The sequence below is a fragment of the Syzygium oleosum genome, unplaced genomic scaffold, assembly GCF_021117445.2.
Source record: "Syzygium oleosum isolate NSW1041296 unplaced genomic scaffold, Sole_v2.1 Sole_v2.06, whole genome shotgun sequence".
In the NCBI taxonomy this organism is placed as follows: domain Eukaryota; kingdom Viridiplantae; phylum Streptophyta; class Magnoliopsida; order Myrtales; family Myrtaceae; genus Syzygium; species Syzygium oleosum.
This window is the reverse complement of record NW_026607490.1, coordinates 793,149-818,943: the sequence shown is the minus strand read 5'-3', so window position 1 is coordinate 818,943 and position 25,795 is coordinate 793,149. Positions and strand designations below refer to the sequence as shown.

At 40.8% G+C, this 25,795-nt stretch overlaps 2 pseudogenes; both read right to left on the bottom strand.

Annotated features, from left to right (window-relative positions):
• Positions 1–3,121: 3,121 nt before the first annotated feature.
• LOC115669732 (uncharacterized) lies at positions 3,122–14,289 on the bottom strand (annotated as a pseudogene).
• A 371-nt stretch (positions 14,290–14,660) lies between these two features.
• LOC115689687 (lipase-like PAD4) lies at positions 14,661–19,247 on the bottom strand (annotated as a pseudogene).
• Between the last annotated feature and the right edge of the window lie 6,548 nt (positions 19,248–25,795).

Sequence of the window (25,795 nt, the reverse complement as noted above, 5' to 3'; positions counted from 1 at the left end):
CTTATCACTTTGACCATAATTTTATGTACTAATTTTGGAAAGCTCGTGTCACAATAGCAAAGCGGTCTCAAGATAAAAGATCCATTAACTCACCACGTTATCGAGCAAATAGTCCATTTAACAATTAAACTAACGGAGAATTCATTTTTTTAATAAAAGAAGCTAATTGAGAAGTCTCTTCGTTAAAGTTTTATAATTCGAGATATTGTAATAAGAATATGAATAATTATAAGTTTTTCTGATTTTTGGTCTTATAGTATTATGAGGAACATGGTCGTACACGGTCAATAGTAATTACAGAGCTCACTCCGGAAGGCTTAATTTTTTATTTTTTTTACAAATCAGGAAAATACATCATCAATATGAGCGTCATTGTTTTCCTAGCCTAAAAAGGTGTTTACCATCGGCGAAAATAAGAACACTAAATAATAGTTCTTAACAGCTTGCACCATACGCGCTTCTCTAATTCTCACCAAGAACTTCCACGAAATTTGTCCAACCTAACTACCCTGCCGTCTTCTGACTAAAAAATTAATAAACGCGAGGAAGAAAATTAAGCTGTAGCACTAGTCGAGAATCGTCAACTAGCAAATTGTATGGTCTTGGCCGTTATGTTCGTACGAGTTTGGATTGATCTGGAGACGGTGGCGAGGAAATCGATTTCTTAGACATTTTCAAATGGAGGCACAAATGTATTGCATCATTATTTGGCTTAGGTTGACTCCACCAAGTTAATTTGCGGCCTCATTTCATTAAAAACCCTAAACTTTAAGTCATTTCATAATTCACCCCCAAACTAATTTTTTTTTTTTTTGGTAAGGGTAAGGTATATATTACTTTCAAATCACCAAATACAAAGGAAAGCAAGAGACTAACCAAGTTCCAAAGGGACTATACAAATCCAAGGGAACACGGAAAGCTCAACCACAAAAAGATAAAGGAAGCAAGGAAAAGCTATACAAAGGAAGGCCAAACCAGTCCAATTAAGAAAAAATGGAAGATGATAGCCCCTAACTCCTTTGTAATCTCCTATTCAATGGCGTGTCTGCAATTCTTCCAAGGGTTGAAGCTTTATCCTTCACCACTTTGATCATATGATTGCGCATACCAGGGATGAAAATACTCTTGTTTCGGAAGATAGAGTTGTTTCTTTCAGTCCATATTATATGACAAAGGGCTCCAAGTGAGAACCTGGAGAGACGATGAGCAAATGATGATCCTCCACAAACCTTCATTGCCCATGTTACATGCTCATGCCACGGCCGGTTACGCCATGGAAGATAGCATTTAGTTGCCCAAAAAAACGCCAAACTTCTTGTAGAGGAGCACTGAAAGAAGAGGTGGTTGATTGAGTCCGGAGTAGTACCACAAAACGCGCACAAAGCGGAATCAATCCTGCTATTATGAATAAGAGCAGTCTGAGTAGGCAACCGACCAAGGGAAACTATCCATAGAAGAAAGGAGTGGCGTGGAGCAATATGATGATCCCATACAAAGGAATGCCACTGAACCGGGAGTCCTTTTCTTCTTATATGGTTCCAAGCTATCGCCACCGAGAAGGTAGAGGATGGTTGAGGAGCCCAGATCAGCTCATCTTCAATGTCTTCCTCAAAAATAGGTGGAGGTTCCGTCCAGTTCAATATAGTATCCAAAGTATGTGAATGTTGCCATACCGAGTCATAAAAGGCCCGAATAGACGTGTCCCGGGGGATACGAGACTGATAAATGTCCATATCACTGAACAGAAGGTATAGGGGGCCTTTGTCATGCCACCAATCAAACCACCATGAGACCGAACGACCATTACCAATTTTCCATCGAAAAATAGTCCGAGCAGAGTCTCGCATATCAAGGATTTTCTTCCACGTCCAGGAACAAAAAGTGGGCTTAGAAACAAGCCAGAAGTTAGAGCTTTTTATGAAGTTCGAGTGTATCCACTTGCACCACATGGACTCCTTATCGGTGAAAAGAAGCCATATGTGTTTGAGCATCATAGCTCTGTTATATTCAGTAAGTCTTCGGATCCCAAGACCTCCTTCTTCTTTAGGAAGGCATACCGTATCCCATGCAACTTTAGCGCCACCCGAACCTAATTCAGGGCCCTTCCAAAGAAATTGTCTCAAAATGGCCTCAATACCATATAGCACTGATTTAGGAAGAGAGAAGATGGTGGCCCAATACACCTGGATAGAATGCAAGACTGATCGAATAAGTTGCAGACGGCCCGCAAAAGACAAGAACCGATGGGTCCAAGATCGGACACGCGACGTTATGGAATCAATCAAGCATTTACAATCCTCTTTACGAAGCCTCGAAGTTATGACAGGCACGCCTAGGTATCGAAAAGGGAGAGAGCCTTGTTGAAACCCAAGGCAAAGTAGAAGGCCACTATGTAACTCCGGGTTCCCTCCCGAGAGGTAAATGTTGCTTTTCCTGGCATTTGGTCTTAGACCAGACCAATTCGAGAACAAATCGATTGCTTCCTTGATTAGTTGTATAGATCTCAAGTGCGCTTGTGCGAATATAAGGACGTCATCCGCGAAGAAAAGATGGGAGGTGCGCACTTTCTTGCAACGCCAGAACCATTGGAAGTCCGGATTATGAGTTTTATCTCTCAGCACACCCGAGAAGATTTCCATTAGCTAAGACAAATAAGTACGGCGAAAGGGTTGTCTCTTGAAAACTCATCAACTTTCGTTTCATTCTCAAATCTACCCTCCGTTGTTTTCCGTCCAATCATACCGCTATTTAACTCACCACGTTTTCTATCATATCATCGTCCTGGTAGTCTATTATACAATTAGACTAACAGAGAAATTTTTTCTATGGAAAAGAACAACAAAACAAAGCAAAATTTAAGGAAGAAGATGTCCACTGTATTTGATATGACTCGGAATTGACAAACTTTTCAATAGTTTCAAAAGATCACATCAACTCCAAATCAGGGGCTTGCGTCTGTTGTCATTCATGGACCAACGGCATCACCGGCTAGTTGGCATCTATGGCTGGTCGGCTAGGCTACGCCTCGTTCAAGCCCCTGATTTGGACGAGCAATGACGGAGTTCTACGATGGCTCGACTGAAATGGGAGAGGCCAGATTTGGGCAATGACGGAGTTCTACGGGTTTTCTTTGGGCAACAAAGGGATCAAAGTTAGTGGCGACATCAGCCAGATCTGGTTGGCTCGAGGATGGAAATTATGGCAGCTCGGGCGATGGAGACGGCCGAGCTTGATGATCGAATGGCCGGATATCTGCGGAATTGAAGGCAAAGGGAGGCAAAGGGAGAGAGGAGGAAGGGAGAGAAAACCGAATATTTTTATCTTGTCATCACTTTCCAAAGACAATTTTCAATTTCATCACCCGCATGCGCTACGAGTTCCATCCATTTGAGCGGCCAAAAGAAATTCCATACGTGGAATTGAAAAATGCCTTGTGACGGTAGAATTAATAAAAGTCCAACAAAAATTGCCTAAAATATTCCAACAAAAAAATTGCGTCCTTCCGACAGAGAAACCGCTAGACAGAACAATCAACGACTAGTCTACTATTAAATTGAGTGAATCTAACATTGCTTTTGGTTTGTCTAGGTTTGACTTTGCATGCACTAGCACTTGTCTAATATTAAATCTTGAGAACTTTCCCATGAACTTCCCTTTTTATTGGCAATTGACCATTACACTATTCGTGTAAACAGCGTAAGTCCCGATAAGTGAGATATCGCTCTACTCTCGTGAAGAAAAGGCGACATAGCTAATGCATGGTCTCTACACTATTCCCGAAAGAAACGAACATCGAAGGACCTTCATCTTCATCTCCTTCGGATCAAAAGGCAAGAGAGCTCTATCGCTATCCACGCCCTCCTGCAAATTGAACAAAAGGTTTTGCTTTTTGAATGGTTCTATTGGCTGAAAAATGGGAAAGAGAGAAGCACCATTTGTTTTTAGATGAGTGAGAGAATATATTAGCACCTCCCAGATGAGCAATGATCTTTCATCCCCATGCCAGCGTCTGAGCAAATGAACAGCTGGGCCAAGTCGCAAACTCCAGTGAGGATAAACTACAATGCACGGCTCCTGCCAATGAAGTCTGCGCACATTCCAACAGCTATCAGAGGACAAGATTAGGTGACAGGTTGCACGGTCAAAACAAAAGGTTATCGTACAATAGCTTAGGTGAGTAAATTGCAGGATACACTTGCAGCCTTTCTCCATTCAAAAGCTCGACATGTGCAAATAATGGCTCACCAGAGAACAACTGTGAAGGGCATAAAATCAACAAAAAAACTGCGTTTAGTAGGGATGTGAATAATCAGTTGGAGACTTCCTACGTATATAAATCATGTGCCCTCATTAACATACCTTTTCTTGCCTTTGTTTGCACACCCACTCAGGTATTATGTTGGTATATGCCAATAACTCTTCTGCTACCGACGAGATAACAAATATGGGAACCTATGGAGAGAACAAAAGGTATTACAAGGACTTTTTTTAGTTATAAGACAAAAAAACTCCGAAGAACCATTTTTCCGAAAATATTGATTGCCTTTTTCATTCTGGAATATCTCATTCAGGAAGTACATTGGACATAGACTTCACTTGCAGCAGTGAGAGCGACCAGAACTCCAGTTCGCAAAAGCAATTACAAAAAATAAAATCCTGAGACTAAAACTGCATGATCACCTAGGAGACAACACTACCAGGTTGACCACAGCCAATGATTTTTATCCACGAAAACAAAAGGAGGATTGTGTTTTTTGCTCTCTGTGGTTCTGAAGCACAAGATCGCATTGCCGTTTGAAAGGAGTTCCCACATTTTTACATTGTAAAACCCATCACACAAGCGAGACAAGTAAACTGAAAATACAATCTGCAGAATCAGCAACTCTCATCAAGTTAGATTGGGTTACAGTTAAAATGTGGCGACAGCCAATCAAACTAACTAATACACCATCAAATCCTAAGCAGATGAAGACATGCTCAGGGCATCCAATGTGGACAAAGTGCCATATATAGAGTAATTATAGCTTGTTCAGGGTTTTAGCAGCGGGTTTAAACATAGCATACTAATTCATCACCTGACTTGTTTGAAGTTGCAACTAAAGGAAACAACATAAGCGTATAGTTCGGTCTAGGTGATTTTCATCATCCCCCAAAAAAAAAATTGGTCTAGGTGATTTTCTTGTGTAGGAACACAAATAGTTCGGGCTTTTCTATCACCATCATTAAGTTTATTTCAAGTGAAATTCGAACTTTATGCTTGTAGCATCAGCTTTATCTGATATCCACTTAAGGAAGAGAAGACCGATGTCACAGTATAAATTTTAGATGCAAACTAATGGAATACCTTATAATGTGATGATTCCAGGCAAATAGATATCTGCTCCAAGAGTTGTAGGATGATTCCAAGTCGTCCTATAGGAATGAGTACTGAACCACCGGCTTTAACAGCATCAACTGCACAGGAGCATATAAAGTTCAATTTGTCCATTTCCTCTGAGCTGTCATCAGCATGAAGAAAGAGCTCCTCTAGATCACTGGTTTCATCACAGTAAACTCACAGTTTAATTTCATAGATGCCAAGTGTCAAAAGCTACCGTATTAGAAAATATGAAGAGCTGGAAGAATCAAATGGTACTACACTTCCTGCCAATCACATCTTGGGGGCTTACCCGGTGACATTGGTCTTGTACCCCACCACCCCAAGAAATAGTCCATTGCACGTGGGATACCTCGGTTATAAAAAAAAAAAATGGTACTACACTGTACAACCATGCATTTGGTCATAATACTCACAACCCAAGAGGAGATATACTCGATAAAACAAGTTACCTCGAAGTTGAAGAATCCTCAGGAGCAGTTTAATAACTCCCCTTGTTGGAAGGTTCCAGTACATCCAGAGATGAAAAATCTGAATATATTAGCACATCGCATGATCAAAGAGCGTTATAATTAAACTCCAAAGCATGACCAGGAACAAATTTAGAGCTCAAGACAAATCTTATTGTTCCATCCAGATATCTTATTGTCCAATTACAGGCTCCTATTTCCAATCCGGAGCTGATTAGTTTGATACTTATTGTGCCATTGTAGCATGCCACTTCCGCATATTTGAGTTTTTGAACCTTCTCAACACAATCCTCTATGTCAGCTGCACCGAGAGGCACTCTTCATCACTATCTCTTAAAAGGTTATCAAACAAACGAAAATGCAGTTTCTAGGAAGAGAAGTAAGATGTAATCTGCAACAAGCGTGATCACAACCAATACTTCATAATCTTTTTAACGGCTGAAGATTCTGACCACAAGATGTGAGCCTTTGCGCATTTAATTTAGAGATGCAGAACCTATCAAGAAAATCATCTAACAAGAAAGGGCATTTTAAGCCTTGGCTGCAGGACAGAACTCCCAACATCAAAATTTAATCTGGATCTCGGGAGATTAAAGCATAATATAAAGGCTTACCAAGCCGACAGCCCATTAAAAGTTTGGGCTCTATCCTGACTAAGGGAGGGGCTGAGAGAAATAAACTAGTATTTATGCTTTGCAGATAGTTACAATGAGGATCTAAGCCGTGATAAACTATCAAGCCACATCTTGTAAGCGATTTAGCTATAAAACAGTACTACTACAAAGGTTGTTCCTTACCTATACAATGGCATCCATCCAACAAGCTCGATCCCATCAGTGCCCAATACTATCTCCTTCAATGCATAAGGAAGTGATTCGAGCTCCTGCCACTTCATCCAGTGAGGACTACTGAATTCTTCAGACCCATAAAACTGACTGAATTCCTCATGCATTGAAACAAGGTCCTCCATCATAAGTTTCCCAAGTTTCGCTGCCGCCTCGTTTACATATACCTAAGGTAAAAGCACGAATCTTTAAGCAAGTTACAATCTTTTAATGCACAAGCCCAAGACCAAGCGATAATTAAACTAACACTCGACCATATACGTAAAAATTACTCCAAATTCAATCAACGAGATGAAGATTACCTTCGCCGAGAAGCCCTTCGCTTGAGTGAGAAACGGCAACCCGAGCATCCCAGCGGGGGGCTCGAGATCAACACTACATCGACGAACGAGAGATTCCACAAGTGCAGGTTCGCCACAGTTTTGTACCACGGTTCAGAACGAATCAAAACCTTTGCATTCAAGGGTTTCTCACAGCCATCGGATTCATCAACTGAATGTACAAAACCTTCTTCGGCCCCATTTGGTTCAGCATTTTCAATGCTCATTTGGGCTCAGGCCCTTGGCCAAATGCAAATGGTGTTTGGCAAATTTTTTTACTCACTTTGGGGAGATGCAATTACATTTCCAATGCTCATTTGGCCAAAGCACCTTGAAAGGTCCATTAGGAATGCTCATTTTCGAAATGCAACTGGTACTGTTCACTGGAACGGTTCATCTTCACCCTGCAGCAGCTCCAGCGGCCGGCGACCGCTGCCTGAGGGCTAGCCCGACCACGGCGACCACCGCCTGGGGGTCGCGCGACACCGGCTACTGTCGCCTGGGGTCGCCGGACCTCGGGAGTCGCCTCGGTCGCCGGGTCGCGCGACCCAGCGACGCCGCCCGGGTCGCGCTACCTCGGCGGCGTCGCTGGGGTCGCGCGACCCGGGCGGCCGTCGCTCGGGGTCGCCGCCGGGGTCGAGCGACCCCGACGACCGCCGCCCGGGTCGCTCGACCTCAGGCGATGGCCGCCGAGGTCGCGCGACCCGGGCGGCCGTCGCCGGCGCGAACCTGTTCATCCAAAGAGTATCTTTTTTTGAAAAAAAAAACCTCTCAAAGCTCATTTGTAGAAAAATAACCAAACACAATTGCATTTTCTCAAATGGCTTTCAAATGATTTTTTACCAAACGCCATTTGTATTTCCCTAAAGTGACTTCAGCTAAAGGTATTTGCATTCTCCAAATGAGCATTGGAAATGCTGAACCAAACGGGCCCTTCATCTTGCACAGCAGAAAATCCGGGAGGTATAGGGGCGAAAACAGCGAGAGCAGACAGGTCTAGGGGACAATCAACCAAGATCCTAAACCCACGGACGCTCAGCATGTGACATGGGCGAAAGTAGAACCCTTTACCTGTGCTCAAGCATGTCTGCACAAAAGGGTATGTTCCAAACTCAAAATTAAACCGAATGTGAGCACCAGATACGTCGATTGACAAAGAGGAGGCGCATAAGAACAACACCAGTTACAGAGAGAGACTTAGGGCCCGTTTGGTAACGTGCCAAATAGTGAAAATTTCTGTTCTTTTGTTCCCAGAAATAGTTTGGGAACAGAAATGCGTTCGGTAAACTTTTTGTTCCTGGGCACATTTTTACAAAAATTTGTGCCGAGAAACAGTTTTGGAAGAGAAACAAGAAGTAAAAAAAAGTTGCTTCTTGTTTCTCGGCACAATTTTGAGAATCAGTTTTTTTTCTTTTTTTTCTTTTCTTATTTTTGTGTTGTTCTTCCCTGAGCTGGGCTGGGCCGGTCGCCGGCGACCGACCATAGCCCAGGGCCGGCTAGGGCGTCACGGCCCTCGCCGGCCGCCTACGGAGGCGAGGGCGAGGCGGCCTTGCCTAGATCGAGCGAGACCGAGCCTCGCCGTCGGTCGCGACGGCGAGGCTCGGCCTCGCCCGTGATCTGGCGAGGCCGAGCCTTGCCGTCTCGGGCCGAGCCGCCTCGCCCGGGCGACGAGGGTTCAGCCCTCGCCCTCGTCGGCGAGGGCGACCCTCGCCTCTGCCGGCGGCGGCGAGGGCCGTGACGCCCTCGCCGGCCCTGGGCTGTGGCCGGTGGCCGGTCACCGGCGACCGGCCATGGCCAAAGAAGAAAATGGGTAAAAAGAAACAAAAATTAAACAATTCAAAATATTATTAAAATATTATTTGAGAACAGAAATTTTGCGTAGTTACCAAACGCATTTATGTTCTTTTCTACTCTAGGAATAGAAATTTTGGACAGTTTATCAAACGCCTTCAAATACTCAGAAATTGTTTTTGGGCACAGAATAAAAAAAAATTATTTCTGTTCAGAAATAGTTCCCAAGCACAAAATGGTATTCATGCGCACCCTTAGAGTGCCTATGGTAACGTTTCTATTTCTGGGAACAATTTCTTTTTAGAAATAGTTTTTTTATTTCTATTTCTTGGAAGAGTTTTTGAGCAAAATAATGCGTTTGGTAACTGCACAAAATTTCTATTTCTAGAACAGAAATGTGTTTGGTAACTGCACAAAATTTCTATTCCTGGAATAGAAAAAGAACAGAAATGCGTTTGGTAACTGCACAAAATTTCTATTCCCAATTTTTTGCATTCAAATCTATATCTTTTATTTAACTATAAGTACAAGTTATAAGTGAAAAAAATCAATAAGCATGATTTATTGGTTTGTTTAATCCTTTTTAGGGGTTTAAAATCCCTTTTAATCCCTAAGCTAAGGAATCTTCAAAAATACCACTTGGGCACCTCAAAAATTTAAATTTCACTCAAAGTGGGTGGCCACAGGTATTCTAAGCCATTATGTGAATTTTTTAATATTTGTTTGGGATAAAATTTATTAAAATTTTTTACTTTCCCTAATCTGTTTCTTTTTATTTTTCCGAAAATTTTTTATGAACATTTTTTAATTTTTTTAATTTGGGAATTTTACAAATATTTAAGGGTTTTCTGAGTTTTTCTGATTTTTATGGATTTTCTGAGAATTTTTCTGATTTATATGAATTTTAGGAATTTTTTAATTTTCTAATTTTTTATGGGATTTTTCTGAAATTTTTCTAATTTTTATGAATTTTCAGAATTTTTTAATTTATTCTAAGCCATTATGTGAATTTTTTATTTTTGTTTTTTTTTTTGGGAAAAGTTTATTAAAACTTTTTACTTTCCCGAAATTTGTCTCTTTTTATTTTCCACAAAGCTTTTTATGAATTTTTTTTAATTTTTTCAATTTCGGAATTTTGCAAATTTTTATGGGTTTTCTAAGTTTTTCTGATTTTTATGGATTTTCTGAGAATTTTTATGAATTTTTGGAATTTTTTAATTTTTTATAATTTAATTAAGTTTTTATAATTTTTTTATTATTTCCGCCTAGAATGGATCGGACCGGTGCTTTGAAACGATTTGCAGACGACGGAAGATGGAGGAGGAGCTGAGGTCGCGGCTTGAGGACCGGACCTTTCTATTTCTATTTCTATTTCTAGGAACAAAGAATCTTCTTATTTCTGCTCCAAATCTATTTTTTGGCCACTTTTCTATTCCAAGAAATAGAAAAATAAAATGCGTTACCAAACGGATTTCTATTCTTTTTTTATTCCAAGGAATAGAAGAACAGAAAAATAGAGAAACAGAAGCGTTACCAAACGCGCCCTTACCAACTACATGAAGCCAAACTAAGGTGGAGACTTGTTATAGAAAAAGATCGAATAGAACGAGGAGAAGTCACACGAGCTCCGGCGCTCTTGCCCTCGGACGGAGATCAAAGGAAGGAGAGTGGAGGGCTTTTGGGTTTTTGAGGTTTTCACTCTTCAGGCGAGAAGGAAGGAAAAAGAGCACAGAGACCGGGAAGCTCTCAAACATAACAGAATGGATAGATTAATCATTCGGCATCAACGACTTCACATTCCATTATGATCCATTTTCTGTTTAAGAAAATCGAGTTGAATCGAAGGGCATGATTAGTATAGCAAAAATCACATTGTGTAATCCAAGTTAATTTGCGATTTTCTATGAGATCTTTCAAAGTTAAGGCCAGCTGGGATTCTGGACGAAAGATACGGTTTATCGCATTAAGCTCCCAACCGAAGTATTATAAGAGCTGAAAAAAAAGCATTATAAGAGCTGATGATGACGACGATTATTGGGAAATGACACAAACAGTCCATGAATTTTGATTTAATGTGTAATTTGGTCCATAAACTTTTAATTTGTTCAATATAGTCCATGAACTTTAGCTTAATGTTCAATTTGGTTCCTGAACTTTTAATTTGTTCTATGTGGTCTATGAATTTTTAATACATGTTCAATTTAGCCCAAGAACTATTTGAAAATATTCAATGTTGTCATTCCATTAATTCAAGTTCAGGGACTACATTAAACATTTTCATATAGTTTATGGACTAAATTGAACATGTACTGAAAGTTCAGGGACCACATTGAATAAATTAAAAGTTCATGGATCAAATTGAATATTAGGCCAAAGTTCGGGGACTATATTGAACAAATAAAAAGTTCAGAGCGTTCAGAGATCAAATTGCACATTGGACTGAAGTTCAAGAACTGTTTGTGTCATTATCGCATGATTATATATCGATCCTCTAGAAACTAAAAAAATGAATAAAAATAATAATAATAGCAATTTGGGTTTTTGGTAGAACTGCTGAGAAGATTTGTGTAGATATTATGCTTGAAGCTGTCTTATTAAGAGGAAGTATCTTTCTGCAGTTAAATTTTTAAGTTTCCTCAATGAATATTTGGTTGTATACAAGGCGACAGTTGAATTTCTTACTAACAAATTTAGATATGAAGCTAATATTCCCAGCCTTTCCAGAGATACAACCCACATACCTTTCGTTAGTTTTCGTTAAATTTTACTGTCAAATTATTTTGTTAAATGACACATGATAGTTGACAGATGTGTCAGTTTTGGGTTTTACCCTCCGTTTGTCACAAGTGTACTAGTTTGTGATTTTTTTTTTGTATTAATCCAATTTAACAGAAATTAACGAAGGGTAAATTTGTCACAAATGTATCAGTTTTAGATTTTTGGTGGTCAAAAAATTAGTTTAGGGTAAATTTGTCACATGTATACCAGTTTAAAGTTTTTTGTGGTGAAAAAATTAGTTTATGGTAAATTTGTGATATGTGTACCAGTTTGGGGTTTTCGTGATATTAACCTTTTATTTATTTAAATTTTGACATTGTGATGTTGGAAATTTAGTGAGGGCCAATGGACACAGGTGCTAATATTTAAATATTTTACTTATTTACCTGTAAAAAATTACTCCTTTTCCTTTTCTTTTGTCGAATAAGTAAATATTTATGTTTGATCTTACCCCTCGTTACTGAAAGCTCAATTTTACGTTTAAACATTGAATAAAATCTTCTAAAGATTTATTCATTTATTTGTGAAACAATTATTACTTGATAAGTCAAGCTGAGACAGAAAACTTATCACTATTAGGGATATTAGCAATTCATTACTCGTGACATCTACATACGAAATGTGACTTAATTTTTCTTTTCACATAAAAAGATTAAACTTGGAGAAGATTCAAAGCAAAAGTCGATTATCTCATTGGATACTTTACAAATTGTGAAATTTTGTCAAGAAAAACAAAAGCTAATTACATTCCCACAGAAAAGAGATTGAAAATGTTATATGTACTAAGAAATTTTACTAAAGTTTACTATGACGTGGCAATTGGGTTGGATATTGAAATAAGTTGGGACTCTTGAATTGAACAATTAACTTTAAACAACCAATAGGAAATTGCAATAATTTATTAAGTAACTTTTTAGGGAGCGTTTGTTTAGTGGTAAAAGAATGATTGGGAAAACATATTCCTAAAGATAATAGCTTGTATCGCTTAAAATAATTAGTCAATGATAAATATTTTGATTATCGATAACAATTTATGTCAAAACTTTTTCGTGAACGATGAAAATATTTTTCGTTTATTCATTTTTATAAGCAATACAAGCTATTATTTTTAGAAAAATATTTTCTAAATCAATCATTTTCCGTGAAATAAATGAGTATATAACTCAATAGTTTTACTTTTATCTCCTTGACTATGTTTAATTAGCAATACCAATAACTTAGTAGATAAGTTTTAACTATAAGATTGAATAAAAATTATTAATCTCAACATCCATGAAATAAAAATTCACTATACATAATACAACTCTCACATGTGATTTTCATGTATGAATATCTTCTAGTGTTCCGACCATCTGTTCTGTTATTCTAAGTTATCCCATTCTTAATCGCTTTCTTTAGCCCAATTTTTAAATCACTGGAAATTACAACTGTACTCCTAAATTATATATATTTCATATAATTTGTCTATATTTTAGAGATATCAAGATTTTGTATTTTTATTTATTTTATAGAGTCCCGTGCATCGATGGGTTCAATTCTAGGAAATAAGTTGATCAGATCAATAATTCTGATACTTTTGGGCCTAATTCTAAAAAAAACCCCAAACTTTACACTTTGTCCCAATTATACCCTGAACTTTTTTTTGTCTCAAGAAAAACCTCAAACTTTTCTCCGAGTCCCAAATCTACCATACCGTTATAACTCCATCCAATTAATGTCGACAAAAAAAAAAAAAAAACTGAAGCCAGTGCGGCTTGCGCAGCCAAGCCTTCGCGGTGGCCGCCGCCATAGCCCGCCGGGAAGGAGCGGCGGCCCTCGCCCGGCCTTCCCGGGCGGGCGACCCTCGCCGGCCCGGGCGAGTCGCCGGCGAGGGCTGCGCCCCGATCCGGGGCAAGGGTCGCGCCCTCCCCCGAGATCGGGGCCGCAGCCCTCGCCGGGCGACTCCGCTTGGGCGGGGACTTCGCCCGGGCCGGCGACTCGCCGGGGCCGGCGACGGTCGCCGGGCCTTCGGAAGGCCCAGCGAGGGCCGCGACCCTAGGCGAGGTCTCGCAGCCCCGATCCGGGGGAGGCCGCGACCCTCGCCCCGGATCGGGCTGCAGACCCTCGCCCGGCAACTCCGCCCGGCCGGCGAGGGTCGCCGCCTCGGAAGGCCCAAGCGAGGGCCGCCGACCTCAGCGAGGCCTCGCCCGGGCCTTCCCCGAAGGCCGGGCGATTCCATGGCGAGGGTTCGGGACCCGATCCGGGGAGGGCGACCCTTCCCCGTGATCGGGGCCGCAGACCCTCGCCGGCGACTCGCCCGGGCCGGCGAGGGTCGCCGCTCCTTCCCACGGGCGGTGGCGGCGGCCACAGCGAAGGCTTGGCCACGCCGCACCGCTGGTTCTGTTTTTTTTTTTCCGACGTTAATTGGACGGAGTTATAACGGTAGGGTAGATTTGGGATTCGGAGAAAAGTTTGAGGTTTTTCTTGAGACAAAAAAAAGTTCAAGGTATAATTGGGACAAAGTATAAAGTTTGGGGTTTTTTTTGGAATTAGGCCGATACTTTTGGTACACAAAACTCCTTCTTGAATGGAATGCATTTGCAAGGCCACAATCCCATCTTTACTGTTCGGTGAACGAATTGTGAAAAAGGAATTTTGATTCCTTCTGTAAAATTAATATTTCCCAACTTTGGTACCTGAATCTCGACTCCTTTCTTCTCTGGGCTCATTTTACCCTCTTAAGCAAGGCTAAACATTTTGGTTGGTGTATTCTAAGTTGGGAAACAAATAATTAACTCGGGGGGAAAAAGATAGTTGAATCCAGATGTTTGTCGAGTTACTACTATCAATGGCTAGTCTCTCCCTTTTAATATTATTTTGCTACACGCCTTTTAACAATTGAGGCAAACTTTAGTGTACTCTTTTAAAAAGAAAATGTATTTCAGGAGAGTGAAGATTCTCACTCCATATTGTACATAGGTGATAAAGAAATTCAAATGCTAGTATCTAAAATGACATATGATACATCTCATAATACAAAGACATCTTGTCAGCACAAAGATAATTTCTAAATTCATCACCCACATGCAGTATAAGTTCCATCCATTGATTGTCTGTCCCTGGGGAGCTCAGTACCACATCAATCCTACATCCCTCTATTCCCGTGGATGTGTCCCGATCTTACATGCATAGGATCTCGACTCACTTCTTATTAATGCTAAACTTTTAAAAAGTCGAAAGCACAGTATTATCAACCTAAATAAGTGACATCGATTGGGACACAATAAGGGGATCAATTTGTGATTTCGATGCTGTCCATTCTTCTAACCACAGGGTAAAACTTGAATTCTTAGCCACAACATCAGCAGACACCTCTCTTCCTTCAACCAGACTCATTGCATAAGTTTCAAACTTATTGAGTCTATCCCAAAGAAAAGCCAGGTTTCTAGGGTCACTCTGACTCCTAATGTTGTTCAGCCACTCCTTTGCTTCCTCCACCCTTGCCCAAAAGCAGGAGTCAAGGGTCAAGCTTGCATACTCGGTCCTCCTATTGCCCACTTTCTGCCTAACAGCTCCCTTGCTCCACCACTGATCGAAAATTTCGTACCTCCTCTCTCTTCCATTGCTTATGTAGTGGCCTTTCTTAAGGTGCATCCCCGACCGATAATACTCCGCGATATCCAATGGCTCCACAAGAAGCATGTAGAACTGCGATGCGTTTACCCATTTTGACCTTCTGTGCAAATCGTGTGAGAGCTCTTTCCTGTCCATCATGTGTATGACATTATCCCAAAAGGCCGCAAGCATGAACCGGTTCATGTTTATCTTGAACTCCCTCTTCGAGGCCCCCCTTTGCTTGAAAAAATCATAGTATCCTCTTTGCTCGTTGGACTTATCGCACCAAGCTTTATACCACTCTATCTCCGCATTATAAGGAGTGATTTTTGATAGCGCAATGGCTAATTTGGTGGCATTTAGGTTTGGCGCGTGCCCTATTTGCCTTGCCATCTTCAAGCAATCTTTTGCCATCGGTGCAATCAATACCTGCATAGAAGGGGATCAAAGAACTTTTAAACTGGAGGAATTGCACCCGGGAACAGAAGGCCTAGATGGATACATTTTTTATCTTGATCACTCGACGATATAAGGTGTCGTGTTCCTACCTGACGGTAAGTTCCCGAGGATGTCTTTCCGACGATATAAGGTGTCATGTTCCTACTTGCTTCATAGCTTGACTCAGAGAGATGTCTTTCCGTGAAGCTTCTCCTCGAAGGCTGATGAGAGAGTCTCTCAACATATTGTCCGTACTTAAGGTGCTCCTCAATGATATAATTTGGAGAACCTGTCCATAGCATCAAATGCATCATCTTATTGATCGATACTACGTTATCCAAACAAATCGCGCCCTCATCTGAACAAAACAAGTAATTCCCAAACGGCCAAAACGACCTCCCTCCCGAGCCTTCCACTGCTTGCGCCAGGCGCTCCATGTCAGCAGCAACGGAGGAAAATAACCAAGCTTTGTCTTCTTCAGTTAATTGGAGGTTAGCCAAATTCATAGAGTTCGGTGACATCATAGACGTGTACCAGAATCTTATGAGAGCCTGCCACTGGGGAGTTGGAACAAGTGATTGGTCGAGAGATAACCTCGGCATTATATCATGCGTCGACACAATGTTGCAGAAGCTGCCGCCCCATCTTTCTCGCAGGATGGCTCAGGAAAGCGACTCGTTGCCGAGGAAAGGCGAGCCGAAACCAATGCACAAGACTGAGATGGGTGGGAAGATGGATTTGAGCTTGGAGAGGAGCCAAAGAGCTGTGAGGAAGGCAATTGATCCTCCTATGGAGTGGCCTGTGATTACTATTGACTTGGTTTCAGCCAGCAAGCTACGAATCTGCATGCATAATTAAGATTTCTTAAAATTAGTTAAACACTTCGTGAAAGAATTTCGATTACAACTTTTTATAAACTTCCCTGAAAAATCAAGTTGCACCAGATCATGTCAAATTAGAAGAGTTACACTAATAGATCAGCTAGAAATTATTGGTCGTGCTGCAATTGCTAACCATACGGAATTGTCTATTAAATAAATTGAACAACACTAACACGTTCAGCAAATGATGATAAGTGTGCAAATACGTTTAACACATGTCTAGAATGTATCTACGTGTATGGTGAATGTTGGGAGCGCACAACAAAAAGAGAGCCCAAGCCTGTCAATATAATTAGTTTGACCTATTTTCATTCAAAAACTTAATTTAATAAGTTATGGGCCAACTATATATTAACTACTCTGCACTACACAAATTCCCTAATGTATAACTTATTCTAACACAACCCTCAACTTGAATCTCCTCGTTCCCTTGTGAGAACCGCGACAATAAGAACGTCCACCTTCATCCCTAATCTTTTTCTTCGAACCGAACCATAAAGGCTATCATCGGGACCGCGTTACAACACCACAATGCACACCTTTAGCCCAAGTCCCTTTCACCAGACCAAAATACCATGAAGGTTGCTATCGAGATTACATTACTACACCAAAACGCCCACTTTCACTCTTAGTCTCTTTCCCAGACCGAACCGTGAATGCTACCTAGAAACCGGGATGGTCATGAGATTCCTTACTTTAGATATTCACCAAACACCAATAACATATTGGGAGTGGGCCACCATCGCCTGTAATATCATTTGTTGAGAGTGCGTAACAAAAATTCGATACATTCGCTTGAGAAATCGCCAAGGAAGCCTACGTTCAAGCTCGTCAATATATCTAGTTAGACTCACTTTTACTCAAAAGTTTAAACCAATGAATTCTAAAACAATTAGGATATATCAATTACTCTACATCGCACCGATTCTCCTTTATATGATTTTTCCTAACACAATGCACCCGCGCATTTCACCATCGTATGTATTAAGCTAATCTATGAGAACAATACCATTCATGCATTGAACACTGTCACCTGAACAATTTGATGTGATTTGTGTGGACCATATGTTATATATTAACACCAAACAAAAATCATTGGTCTACTGAACTTCGAAATTTGGACTTGGAAGTTAGCATAGACCCAACAGGTCGTTAGACCTGCCCATGCAAGATCAACGTGGATAGGCTGAAGGAAAAAAAGGCGGGCCTGAGCAAGAAATCCTCTTCTTTGAGCTTGCCCAGCCCACCTCCGCCCGTCCAAGCCTTGAAAATTTTGAATATTCTAATGGTGGGTGAGCTTGAACAAGAATTTTTAGGCTTTGCACTTGGCCCAGCTTGTCCAGGCCCGCCCATTGATAAGAGTAGCCTATTGGTACTATTGCCTATGTAATATTGCAGACATCAACTAAGAGATAGATGATTACTCAAGCCTGGTGCAGGTAAACCGGTAGCAGCAATTTACAATAAAATAGATCAATAAATAATGTGCGTTGTTTTTTAGTATATTTATTGCCAAAGAATCCATATATTTACAAACAACCAATGAGCTAACGGGGATTAAAATATAGCATCTTGCGTTTTCTTTATCTGTCTGTTTGCTAATCCGTGGAAAATTTGGCAATGGGACAGTACCCACTAACATTTTTTTATAATTAAACTCGTCATATGATGGATCAACAATAGATAGAGTAGTCGAGCACTAATTGAGCACTAACTAAGCTTTTAAGTGGCCACTAAAGTCAAGCAAAAGTTATTGGGTGGACCAGAAGTTCTGTCTCAAGAACGGTTCGGTTTGATATAACTCCAATCCAAAATCATCGGTCTACATTATTTCGAAATTCGGACCCATAGGTTATCATGGACCAAACGGGCCGGCAGATCCGCCCATGCTTGATCAACGTGGATAGGGAGGACAAAATCGCTGGCCTGAGCAAAGCACCTCTTTTCTTTGGCTTGGCCAGCCCACTTTGGCCCGTCCAAGCCTTAATAAAATCTAATATTTTAGTCGTGGGCGAGCCTGGACAAGAACTTTCAGGCTCGGCAGCGTAGAAAGAAGGCCCAGAAATAAAAAAAAGGTTAACCATTAGACATCGTCCTCGCGAAATTATTAGGTAGGTTCAAGGGAGAAGCTCAGAAACAAAAAAGTTGACTATTAGTATTCATCACCCTTGCGGAAGTCTTGAAAAACCACCGGCAACTGACCGGTGAAAAACTTTTCAAGAACAGTAAATAACGCTAATAATATCGGGAAACAGAAATCGCTAACCTGGCTCTGAAACTCAGGACATGAATGAAAATCAAGGAAGAGGCTAAGCACTCCCGAGTGGACCATGACTGGCTCTTCCCCGTCGTAGTGGCGTTTCAACGGCGTGAACAGTCCGTGGGCCGCCTCATCTAGCAGCACCAGCATCCCGTAGTTCAGATCCGAACTGGGCACCGGCAGCGCTTGGACGCCCGAGAATGCCACGTAACCCACGCCCCCAACTTGTTCAGCCACCAAGGCCCCACGCCCCATCAAGTTCGCGGTGCCGCACAGCCTCCACGCCTCCTGCAGCAGCGGCGTCGACGCCAGGAAAGTCCCCACCATCTCGCTCGTCTCAAACCTTGCCAAAACAAGAGAGAAAAAGGGAAGAAGAAAAACAAAACAGAGCAAAAGTTAAGGAAGAAACGTAGCTTGAAACATGGGATTGCCGGAAATCGAGATGAGTAGGAGAAGAGAGAGAAGGTTGATACAACGAAGCGTCGGCGTCCATGATCTACTCTTTTGCTCGTCTAGTGGGAAGTGCGATGAATATCAACAGGTGCTGTTTGGGTTCAAGGTTAGGGATTTGCTCTTCCTTATCTCTCTGGGTCGTTTTCATTTATATGTGGGCAAGTCGTGAGAGCTGGGGCTGAGTCGGAGACCTGCCCAGACTTGGATCTTGCTGAACATTGGAAGTTGATTTCCAGAGACGAGGAAGGGAACTCGGAAACAAAACACAGGACAGATAGAGATGGTGGACGTCAAAGTTTGCAGCTCATGAAAGGACAATTACAGTTCTGCCCTCTGATTTCGACGTAGAAGGCAGACGCTCTGGGACTTGCTTTTCATGATGCACCACCACAAGGTCGATTCGCAAAGCATGCTTGTCGATTTTCTTTCGAGGCCCTATACTCGATAGTTGGCTGTTGGTTTTGCTTATACCTTTCTCTTTCCAAACTGGTCGCTCTCTCTAGCGCTCTCTCTCTCTCCCTCTCTTTTTACACGTGGACCATTGAAAAAACAAGTTTTTGCAACGAGAAATGCTAGTCATGGTAAAATTGATTTCACCAAATTTGGCGTACCAATTGATGTGTTACATGATAAAAGAAAAAAAGTATAACTTGTTTATTTCAACGTTAGCTTGAAATTTACTACCTCACTTGGAGAAAAATATCCAAAAAGTTTTAAATCTATTAAATTTTTACCAATTTAGTCATAAACCTTTTAATTGTGTCAATTGAATCAATTCGGCCAATTTACGAGCGCTTAAATAGACAATTTTAATAATATTTTACTATTTTTTGATTTTTTAATAATTTTCTTTTTCTTTTTCGTTCTTTACTTTTATTTATTTATTTTATTTTTAAGGGCCGGCAAGGGGTTAGCAACCACCGACCGAGGCGTGACAACCCTCGCCAACCATTGGACGAGGGCCGCACGGTCCTCACTGGCTACGTGCGAGGACAGCGAGCCCTCGTCTAGTGGCCGGTGGTCCCCTGTTGACCCTTGACAATAAAAAAAGAAAAAAAAGTAAAGAAGGAAAAAGAAAAAGAAAGAAAATAAAAATATAAAAAATTCAAAAAATATTAATAAAAATTGTTCAAGTTAATGCCGGCCGTGTCACGTAGGATGCTAGGCGTCCACATCAGCAATTTTTGACCAAAATTGGTATGATAGATTAAATTGGCGAAATGTGAAAATATTTAAGACTAAATTGACATAATTTAAAGGTTTATAACTAAAATAGCAAAAGTGTAATAGGTTTCGGATTTTGTGGATAATTTCCCCATCGCTTAAGAGTGGCAATGTTTCATATATTTGTATTTACACCAAAAAATGTCCAATTCTTTATAATTGACATGAAGTCGATTTGGACGAACATAGAACTCGGTCATGAGATCAATATGGCTATTAACAAGTAATGTGATGGTCACCGACAGTTATATAATGTAGTTATCGATAATAGTAGAACTCATCGATGACTATGAGCAACGATTATCAATTAGCATAAAATACAGCTATCGATGCACGATGGTAAACTGTCGATGAACATATCGATTTGATGATAAAAACCAATAGTAAATTTGGCTAAGTGTTGGATGTAGGGAAATGAGAAAAGGAGACAAAGTGAATATGCCGATTGAAGACCAATATATATGATCAACCATTAAAGCCAAGTGATACTTTAGAAGTTATAATCACCTATGGATAAGATCGATATGTGATCATGAGGATTAAAATTGTGGAATTGTAGTTGTAACCGCACGTAGAGTATTAACTGCGCTTGTGGGTTGTTATGTTTAGTAGATTATAATAGGCAATGTGTAATTATTGTAGAGGGACTCACGATCATCAAAAACACACTTCTCTATGTACCAGTCAATTTTTCAATGTATTTTCAGCTTCTAGCATTTACAATATTTTATTTCTAAATTTATCGTTCTTCGTCCCTGATACTCGACTCGAATTCCCCGTTCGAATCATCACTGAGTCCGTCTAACAGAACAGTCAAAGATCAATCTTTGGTGAATGACTTTTCAATGTTTGAGTTGACTACCATTTCTCGTGAAACAATTTGATTGGGGACAAATGGCTCCACTGAAATGTTTTTTTTCCAATTATTATCTACATTAATTTTTAGTCAGGCAGTTCGACCCTCTTAAGTTTTGGACTTCGAAATCACTAAAGTAAATTCTAATCACTTTGACCATAATTTTACATGCTAATTTTGGAAAGCTCATGTCCCAATAACAAAGTGGTCCCAAGATAAAAGATCCATTAACTCACCACATTTTCTATCAAATAGTGAGGAAATTATCCAAAAAGTTTTAAACCTATTTAACTTTTGTCAATTTGATCATAAACTTTTCAATTTTGCCAATTAAATTCTAGACATTTTCACGTTTTGACAATTGAGTCCCTCCGACCAGTTTTGGCCGGAGATCATTGATGTAGACGCCGGCTGTCCTACGTGGCATAGCCAACAGGATGATCGGCGCTAACGTGGACAATTTTTTAATAATATTTTAATATTCTCTAACTTACAAAGAGTTCAGAAAATTTTTAAAAAAATTATAAAAATTATCCACGTCAACGCCGGCCGTCCTACATGGCATTGCCGGCGTCAATGTTAGTGATTTCGGGCCAAAATTGATCGAAAGGATAATATTGGCAAATCGTCAAAATGTTTAGGACTAAATTGACCAAATCAAAAGGTTTAGAACTGAATTGGCACAAATGTAATAGGTTTAAGATTTTTTAAGTAATTTTTGCCATTATAAAGTTTGCGGACAATGAAAGTTCTCGGTAAACTCTCCCTATCTTATCTTATGATCATCTCCTTCCACAACCATCGTTTGTATCTTTTGCTTACATCTCCGCACAGGAGCATTTGATTCGTTTAATAGGATCAATTCCATCTCGAACAGCCTGCTTTCATAGAATCCTCGATTGAGCAACGTCAATTTTTTTTTCTCATATAGATTCATGTTTAATCTTGTCTTTTCCCGTGTTCCCGCATGCAATGAAGCATTCTCATTTCCCCGGTGCTTATTTTGGCGCACATGTTGATGTTTACTTGCTTAGAAGTTCGAACTCGTGTCATGGAGTAGCTCTAATCTTATTGTCGTCCCATAAACTTTTTCCTTTTGTTAACCTGACGTATGACTATCGCACAAAGCACCACACGCACTTCTCTAATTCTCACCAAAGGGTAGTATGAACTTTCACATTCACCAAACTCGCCCATCGTCACGCCAATCGCTTTCACCAACTCACCCAATCAAAGTCCCAACCAAATCATCGTATAATGGACCGACTTCTTTACCCTTATTTGTCTAATACCCGACAACCCTTGTTCGATTGATAAAGAAAAATGACACAAATGGTGTTTTAATTTGGGTACAATGTCGTCCTTAGACTTTTAATTTGTTCAATGTTATCCCTGAACTACCGGTAAATATTTATCATAGTTCTTTTGTTTGCTCAAACGACAAATCAAACGTAATTTGATGACGTGAATTATTATATTTTGAGATGGATTTAGAAAAATGATGAGTCAACATGTTCATCTTTTTATCCATTTATTTATAATAAAAAAATATAGGGCGTTAACATATCCATCGTTATTTGATGACATGGATTATTACACCTTGATGTTAAATAATAACTTACTTGGATAATCAAAATTTAATTTTTTTTGTCCACAGTTCAAACTAACACAGATTGGAAGTCGCATCAACAAATTTTGTTAATTTGAATTAACGGAAGGACAACATGTATACATTTTAAGAATTAGATCAAAGCGGATTAAAAGTCTAAGGACAATATTGTATATTGGACCAAAGTTTAGGAATCATCATGTCGTTTTCTTGTTTAACAAAATGCTTCGGTGTTGGTCAAGTGGCCTTGCTTACTTCTCACTAGACCTGTCAAATAGGTGAGTTCAGTTGGGTTTGCATCATATCAAAAATAGTCTAATCCAAATTGACACATTTTCATATAATAAAAATATATTGAATCATACCCGACTTAACTTATACCCAGCCCATATCCAATCCAATCCAATCCATATTATTAAAACACTTTTATATTTAACCTAATATAAGAAAATCCATACCCAAATTGAGGAGAGCATAGAGTAAGCAAGTGAAAGATCGAGAGGAAGTAAAGAGAGAAACATAGAAATGGACTGAGTCTAAATAAGCTGTGAACCCATTTAATACCCATATTATTTTGGGCCGTACTATTTGAAATCAATTTATGATTCATTTACCTATATAACTTAACACATATAATAACCTAGCTCATTAAATATAGGTTAAGGAATGAGTCGATGACTCATTTTTTACGGGTCTACTTCTCATTATGCTTAGGCCACCCCGGCATGTCACTTCCAGGTGATGGCCGGGTTTCAAGGCAAAACTTCGCATTTCTTAGCTTCAATGGCATGATATACGCATTTTGTGAATCCCTAGAAGTCTCCTCTCAGTTAAATTGTTGGACGCGGGAGGGAACCTTTATTTGCCCACATGCGCCAAAGTGATTACAGTATTTGATCATCACACGTAAATTCCCCGAAATTCTACAACCAAACTCCATCACAGACCTTTCGAAAAAAAAAAGAAAAACTCCGTCATGGGCCTTGGGTCGGTCAATGAATAACTTGGAATGTTTAAAAGCAAGTGAGGTGACCGCCAAGGGTACCAATTATGAAATTTGGCTGAGACGATGGGACCCAGCAATTTCTAAACCCGAGGAAGACATAGTTAGGCAATAATTATTCCGGTACTTATTAATTATAAGGGTTAATACCACGAAAAACCCTAAACTGGTACACTTGTGACACATTTACCCCAAACTATTTTTTTGACCAATAAAAACTACAAAGCCAGACACCTTTTGTGACAATTTTACTCACTGAACTATTTTTTTGGTACAAACCCCAAACCGGCTGATGGTACACACAATTACAATTTTGCCACTGAACTTACCACAAAAAAACCTCAAAGGGTACATATGTAACAATTTTACCCGAATTAAATTTTTAATATTATTTTTTATTTTTTTCGAATTTTTATTTATTTTTTATTCTTTTCTTTTCTTTTTTTTCATCTTCGACCTTATGGCCGCCATGGCCCAGCCGACGCCGGCAGGCGGAAGCCGGCGAGGGCCGCCTCGCCGGCGTCGGGCGAGGCCGCCTCGCCGGCGTGTCGGCGAGGAGGCGCCCTCGCCGGCTGCCGGCGAGGCCGCCTCGCCCGCCCAGGCAAGGCGAGGCCGCCCTCACCCGAGCCTGGCAAGGGTCGCCCTGCCCCGGGCGTGAGAGACGCCCTCGCCCGACGCAGCGAGGGCGGCCTCGCCCGACGCAGCGAGGGTCGCCCGACGCAGCGAGGGTCGCCCGACGCAGCGAGGGTCGCCCGACTTCGGCGAGAGCGGCCCTCCCAGACGGGCGAGGCGGCCTCGCCGGCTTCTCCCTGGGCCTCGCCGGACCCGCTGATCGGCCGAGGTTGAAGGTGAAGGAAAAAAAAAAGAAAAGAAAAAAGAAAAAATTCAAAAAAATTCAAAAAAATAATATTAAAAATTAGTTCGGAGTAAAATTGTCACATGTGTACCAGTTTAAGGTTTTTTGTGATATGTTTGGGGTAAAATTGTCACAGGCATACCAGTTTAGGGTTTTTTATGGTCAAAAAAATAGTTTGGGGTAAATGTGTCACAAGTGTACCAGTTTATGGTTTTTTGTGGTATTAACCCTAATTATAAATAGCACAAAGCTTCGTGATAAAACTGGTTATTCTTTGAGACAGTGCACTATAAAATGGTTGAGATTCACCCACCCATCGGTGGCCGCGTTGGTTTGCGCTCAGTTCCTTTCACGAGAGGTTTTGGGTTCAAACTCGCCCATCAGTGATTTAAGTGGGGGGTCGTGGCGGTGGGATGCTGCTAGCCCCCTCGAGGACTAGCTGCATCACCGCGTTTGAGCCCTAGCTCGGCCGCGGACACCTCTTTTATATCAAAAAAAAATGGTTGAGATTCGTCAACTAGCGAATCTAATGGTCTTGGCTGTTATATTTCTGCTCAGAAATAAATTTTTTTATTTTATTTTCGAAAATAATTTATAAGTATTTGAAGGTATTTGATAACAGTCTAAAATTTTCATTTCTAAAATAGAAAAATAACAGAAATGCGTTTGGTAACTGTACATAATTTCTTTTTATTAATAATATTTTAATTTTTTTAATATTTCTTTCTTTTTCTTTTTTTCTTCTTCTCGTTCTTGGCAGTGGTCGGTTGGCCAGCGACCGGCCACAGGCCAGCGCCGGCAAGGGCGAGGGCCGCCGTTGAGGCTCGTGGCTTGGTAAGGGCTGCCTTCGCCGGATCTGGCAAGGGCTGGACCCTTGTTGCCGCCCTCGCCCAGGCCACGAGCCTCGACAGTGGCCCTTGCTGGCTCGAGCAAGGGCTGGAAAAGGCCAGCGAGGGCCACCCTAGCCCAGGTCGTGAGGGTCCAGCCCTCGCCCTCGCCGGTGAGGGGGACTCTCGACAGGCCACAGGCCAAGAAAGAAG